Source organism: Sus scrofa, chromosome 1 (assembly GCF_054392235.1).
Source record: "Sus scrofa isolate SSC_HxYL_T2T_F1_AM1 chromosome 1, Sscrofa_HxYL_maternal_Yorkshire_Landrace_v2.0, whole genome shotgun sequence".
Taxonomy (NCBI): domain Eukaryota; kingdom Metazoa; phylum Chordata; class Mammalia; order Artiodactyla; family Suidae; genus Sus; species Sus scrofa.
Window position 1 is genome coordinate 167,679,008 of NC_139383.1, and position 6,000 is coordinate 167,685,007.

Sequence of the window (6,000 nt, forward strand, 5' to 3'; positions counted from 1 at the left end):
GACTTGCCCCAACATTCCTGGCTTTGAATATGAAAGAAGGGGCCACATGCTAAGGAATATGATTGCCCACCAGACGCTGAGAAAGGCAAGGAAACCCATACTTGCCTGGAACCTTCAGAAAGGAATGCATGACTGTCAGAACCTTGATTTCAGCCTAGTGAGCCTCTGATCAGACTTCTGACCTATGGAAGTATAAAATAATACATTTGTATCACTTAAGCAACTACGTTTGTGATAATGTGTTAGAGCAGAGAAAGAAATTGAATGCAGTTATTGTACAAGATAAATAAAATTTCTATCAGCATAATTGATGGTCTAGTGGTGGATGTAGTCAAATATCTCAATGAGAAGCAGTGTGATAATCACTAAAATCTGGAAAGCAGGTGTTACATTGGAATTACACAGAAGAAGCATGAAAGTAGACTCTTGATTCAAGTGGAGAAAGAATCTCGTTAAATACGGGGAAAGTGAAAAATGAGTAGGTGTTAGCAAGGGGTGGAGCTGGGGGAAAGCGCAAGTCAGTAGGTGTCATGGGCAGGTAGCCAGAGAGCACAGCAGGTTTTAGGACCCAAACTGAGTACAGTCTGGCTGGACTGCAGAGTGGAATCACATGAGAGGATAGAGGACAGGCCCCATGGAAAAAGATGGTATCAACAAGGTATCCAGGGACCAGACCATGTAAGAACACCTAAGCCATTTTATGACGTTTATGGGAAGTGTGTTTTCAGCAGGCGGGTGACCTTATCGTCTATCGCTCAGCAGTTTACATTGGGTCCTAGTGTATCTTACAATACAGTGATGCCAGGTAACATTTAATTTGCCTGTAAGAACAGGAAAGTTCCTTTTTGTGTAATAATGGCCATAATGGGATATTTTGTTTCTTGTAAAACCAGAAAAGATTTAACTACATATTAGGTAAGAGCTTTGAACTATCAAATTTTTTCTTTCTTTCTCACAAGCCTACATTGTAACATTATTAAAATTTGTTTAAAATATTTAATAGCTTAGAATACAAGCTATTTTTAATCTTTGGCTCAAATATATATTATAATAGCTGTAAGAAAATTATAATAGCTTTAAGTTCATAACACATAATTTATAACCGGCTTAGAATGGCTAAAGAACTATTCTCCCATAAAAAGGTCTCAAATCAAATGTTACGAAGTTTGAGTTATGTGCATTATCTCTCACTTAGGTCACAATGGGGCAGATAGCAGGAAAGAAAGCTTGCATGATGGAGCACATGGAGAGCAGGCACTGTGCCCCTTGGTGTGGATACAAAGATGAAAAAGTATGAATCCTTCTCCTCAAAGGGCTTTGTATTTTCAGAACAGAGCATGGATAAGGGCATACATAATGGACAATTGGTGCTATGATAGGGTATAGAGAGAGCAGAGGAACGAAGGAGAGCTTTTCCATTTTTCCTTTGCCAGTGATGGAACTGGGAAGGACCAACAACCAAGTCTTTCCATGAAGGGTAGATCAGCAGAAAGAGCACAAGATATAAGAGTTAGAAAACGTGGATTCTGGGCCTTGTGGGACCATCTTCCTATTTTTGCATTTTGCATCTTGAGAAAGGCGTTTAAGCTCTCTGTGCTTTGGCTTCTTCATCTACACAATTAAAGCAAGTCCGTCCTTGAACTTGGTTCTACAAAGTCTCAGTGTTTTGTAAAGCAGGATCAGAGGTCATCTTGGTAGGAGAAGGCTGAGCAAAGGAGTCTCTAAGCACTGCTTCAACCAGAGAAGTTTCACCAATGTCTTTTCCACTGATTGGCATTTATACACTTAAAAAAAAAAAAGGTATCTTCTTTTAAAAACATAAAATTTTGATAATCACTGACAACAGCAATCTGTTATTTTTTCCAGGTCTAAGATTCTGCAATTCAGAATTTTTGTTTTGTTTTGTTTGCATTCCTTTTGTAGTTTCTCTTTTTCTTCTAATGCCATTATTGATTCTGGAAGCAACAGGGCCTCCCAGTAAGATTTGCTTTTCACTTTCCTTGCATGAGAAGCCAGAAATAGCTATAAGAAATAGATTCAGTAAGAGCTTATCATGTTTTCAATCATCAAGGAGACATTTCTAAACTTAAGATCTAACCATTCTAGGTAGAAAGAATATAGGCAGCAATGAAACATAACACCTTGCATAGTATAATCAGTTATCTGAGAGTACAATAGTTTAGATTTCATGACAGCCTTCTCTTCCTTCTCTCTACCTGTATGTGATTACCCACCTTCTGATCATTTCACTGCTCTTTAACATTTCCATAAAAATATAGGCCAGGAAATGAGGTAGATGTATAACAAGCACACTTAAATTCATTTATTATTAGAAACTTTTCCTGAAAGTTAGAATGGAAAAAAAGTTGAAACCAGAAACTAATAGAACTTTGGGGCTATTTATCTTTTTCATTTGTTGGTGCCTTGCTACTATTCAGTGAGCTGAACATGGATAATTGAGAGTCTGCCATCAAATAAGGGTCCTTGAAATTACAGTTTTAAATATAAATGATTGTAAAGTCAAATCATACACACACTACTAACTTGTACTTATAACAGATGGATTCAAAGATATTTTTACTTATTCAGGAATATGTCATTTCCTTCTAGTCAGCCACCATTTATTTAGTTGCTAAGCAATTGGGGATATGAAGACATATAAAGCAGGAGAAATCTTGCTTACAGGAATATTAAAAAGAGATGAAGAGGAAAGAGAGAAAGACAGTGATTGAGAAAGAGACAGAGAGACAGAGTGATATTAGATATATTCATACGGGCCATAGTCTATAGTCGTGAATGCTCTTAACTTATAACAATTGTGCTTGGTTGAAGGATTGACTGGTAGAATAACTGAAAGTAGGCTCTTTAAGGAATAAAATAAACAGTTTGAAAAATATTATGAGAATTATTGGTAATCCAGTTAAACATCTTTTGCTCTACTTAGAAACTTTTAGGCTTTGTTTCCATTTTAAGTTAATGTTTGTTAATAATTACATGAAATATGCATTTTGAAAACCTTCACCCTTTTTTCCTTCCTGTGGATATATGTATATATATATCTCTCAGATAAACCTATTTTCTTCTTTTGGGGCTTCTTAAAATAGCTATAAGTCAATAATTATATTACAAAGTTGAAGTTTTATAACCTTCCTTTTCTTTTTTTCTTCTTCTTTTTTTTTTTTTTTTTTTTTTTGTCTTTTTAGGCCCGCAACCAAGCATATGGAGGTTCCCAGGCTAGGGGTCAAATCAGAGCCACAGCAACAGCAACGCGGGATGTGAGCCGAGTCTGTGACCTACACCACAGCTCATGGCAATGCTGGATCCTTAACCCACTGAGCAAGGCCAGGGATCTAATACTAGTAGGGTTCCTTAACCACTGAGCCATGACTGGAAACTCCTAACCTTCCTTTTCTTAGCAGAATACCAAAATGACCTTTATTTATCTAATTTTTAAAGAAATCACAGATCTACTACTCAATGATTGGATCAAAGATAATCTTATGAAGAAGTTACATTGTTGTTGTTTACTTCTGCTCATTCAAACTACTGTTTGTAAAACTTTAAGCATCATAGGGTAGCACTGGGGTGGGGGTTCTGCCTCTTTGGCTGTTGTTTACAAGTAACTAAGTTCTTAGACAATATGTTCTAAGTAGGAAAATGAAGGAAATCTGCAGGCATGAGAGATTGGCCATCTCCCAGACAAAGTCTAGAGGTCTATCACTTCCCATGAATCACCTCTGCTCTTGCCTAGAAGAGAAACATGCAGCGTTGTTGTTTTCCCATCCCCCACTGGTCCTTGCCTTCCTGTGATCTATGACAACCATGCCCATAGGTATTTGATGTCCTAGATCAAGGCTCCCTTTGGTACCATTCTGAATCATTTCTGGAGTCTTTTACTTTCCAATTGTTGAAACTGCTATTTGGAAACTTAGATTTCATTCTCTGTCATCTCTGTTTAAGTACTTCATACTACAATGGAACTGGAAGTTGTTATAAAATTTGAACAGTACTTTGTAGGAATCTCCAGTCTTCCATTTTCACCTTTGCTTTTATAAAAGTTTTAGCCGACATTTTCTTGTGCTATTGCCTATGAGAGTAAAATAACAACCCATTAAAGGATTTCTGTTTTTAAAAAACAGGTTCTGTGCTGATGAAAAATACCATATATCCTAACATTAATTTTTTATACTCTTTGACTAGTACTTCTCACCAAAATAGAGAAGCAAAGCAATATTATTTTCAGAGGTGAACCTACAAGGCAATGGTAACTGTATTTTCTTTTCTTTTCCTTTTTTTTTTTTTTTTTTTTTTAGATAAACATGTTAATAGAGAGGCATTACCTTCATTGGCACATAAAGTATTTTTATTGTATATTCTTTTACTTAGAATATTGTTAAAAATTAGCACTTCTTTTGTCAGAGAAAAAGTTGTTGGAGAAAAAATCTATTGCCTTTGACGAAAAGCGGGAAAGTTGGATAATTGACGATAAGTATGCAAGTGTTATATGCTCATTGTAATGTGAAATGATCTTCCAATGGCTTCATTATTGTACCATCTATTTTCTTAAGTGGTTGCCAGTAGATTTTTAGTTTTCAGAGGGCATGAGGCCATGAATATTAAATTCATTCACTTATTTTGTCATCTTTTTTTGTACCATATAACACCATAACACCTAACTTTTGTTGAACATTCAGTCATCATTAAGAACCTTACCTGCAAATTACAAGAGACATGATTTTGTGCAGAACACTTAACTTCACTATCCCTGATTCTTTACCATTACATCTGAGGAAATAAATAGTCCTTTTCTCATAGCTTATAGGATTCTTGCAATGATTGAATCTAAGAATATGCACAAAATATAATGATGGGGCTGGCACTTAGGAAGTACAAGTAAATATTATAAAGAAACTCATTTAGTTTGCCCCAAAGCCCTACAAAGTAATTATCATCCTCATCAATGCATATCATTTCCAGATGTCGATATTGAGGTTCAGAGAAGTTACCTACCTTACTCAGAGTCTTACAGCAGGAAGGCAGTCAGGTTAGGATTTAATTCCTAGTTTGGTTTCTTTCAAATGAGGCTGCTGACTCCACTGACATTCTTTCTCTCATTTCCTGAGCAGCTACTTGTGCAGAAGTGTTTTCCAGGCCTTAGGGACACATGTGTAAAGATAATATTTAGTAGGATGAGGCCATGCTTGACAGGTAGCCAAAATGGTCAAATATTGGTTTGATCACTCATAGTGGGGACTTGTTTATTACTCTCTCTGAACGTTAATGCCTCTCTTTACTAAAAAAGAAGGATTGTAACAAATATCTTCTAATCTCGATATTATTATATATATTACATGAGAAAAAAATTTATGCGGCACACAAAAAAAGGTGTGCTAAAATTAAATTTTGAAAAATAGTTATTGGTCATCAACCAACAACACTCTACTAGGTACAGAAAATGCAATATGGGCAAAACTGACTGTTTCTGCCCTTTCAAAGCCAGAATATTATGTGTGAAGACTAATTTTAAACTAATTACAGAATGGACTGTAAAAATACAATTTTGATTAAAAAACATCAAGATGTATGGATTAATGAGCTTGTGTAATGGAGGGACCAGGTCTAGTTTGTCGGTACAGTGATTGGGAAAACAAAAGTAATAAAGTGAATTACACACAGGAATATCAGGTTTTCATTAAGGTATAGAACATCTATAACTAATTTTAGGTTTAAAATTAAGTGTAACTTTGTCCTTTTTTCCTGAGAAACTCAGCCATTAATTGAAGAACCACCTGTGAAGTGAGCTTTGCGCATGATGGACTAAACTTTGGTACATTTTCTGGACCCTCAGGGATATTGACTTACTATTGGAGTTACAGAAATTAGGAACTTTCTACATTTGATTTGGTCACAAAAACAATTCAATCTATTACCTGTGGAATAGATTTACTCTGCATTTCCCATCGATAGAGTACTTCAAGGTGTCCTTTCTGCTTCCTCATC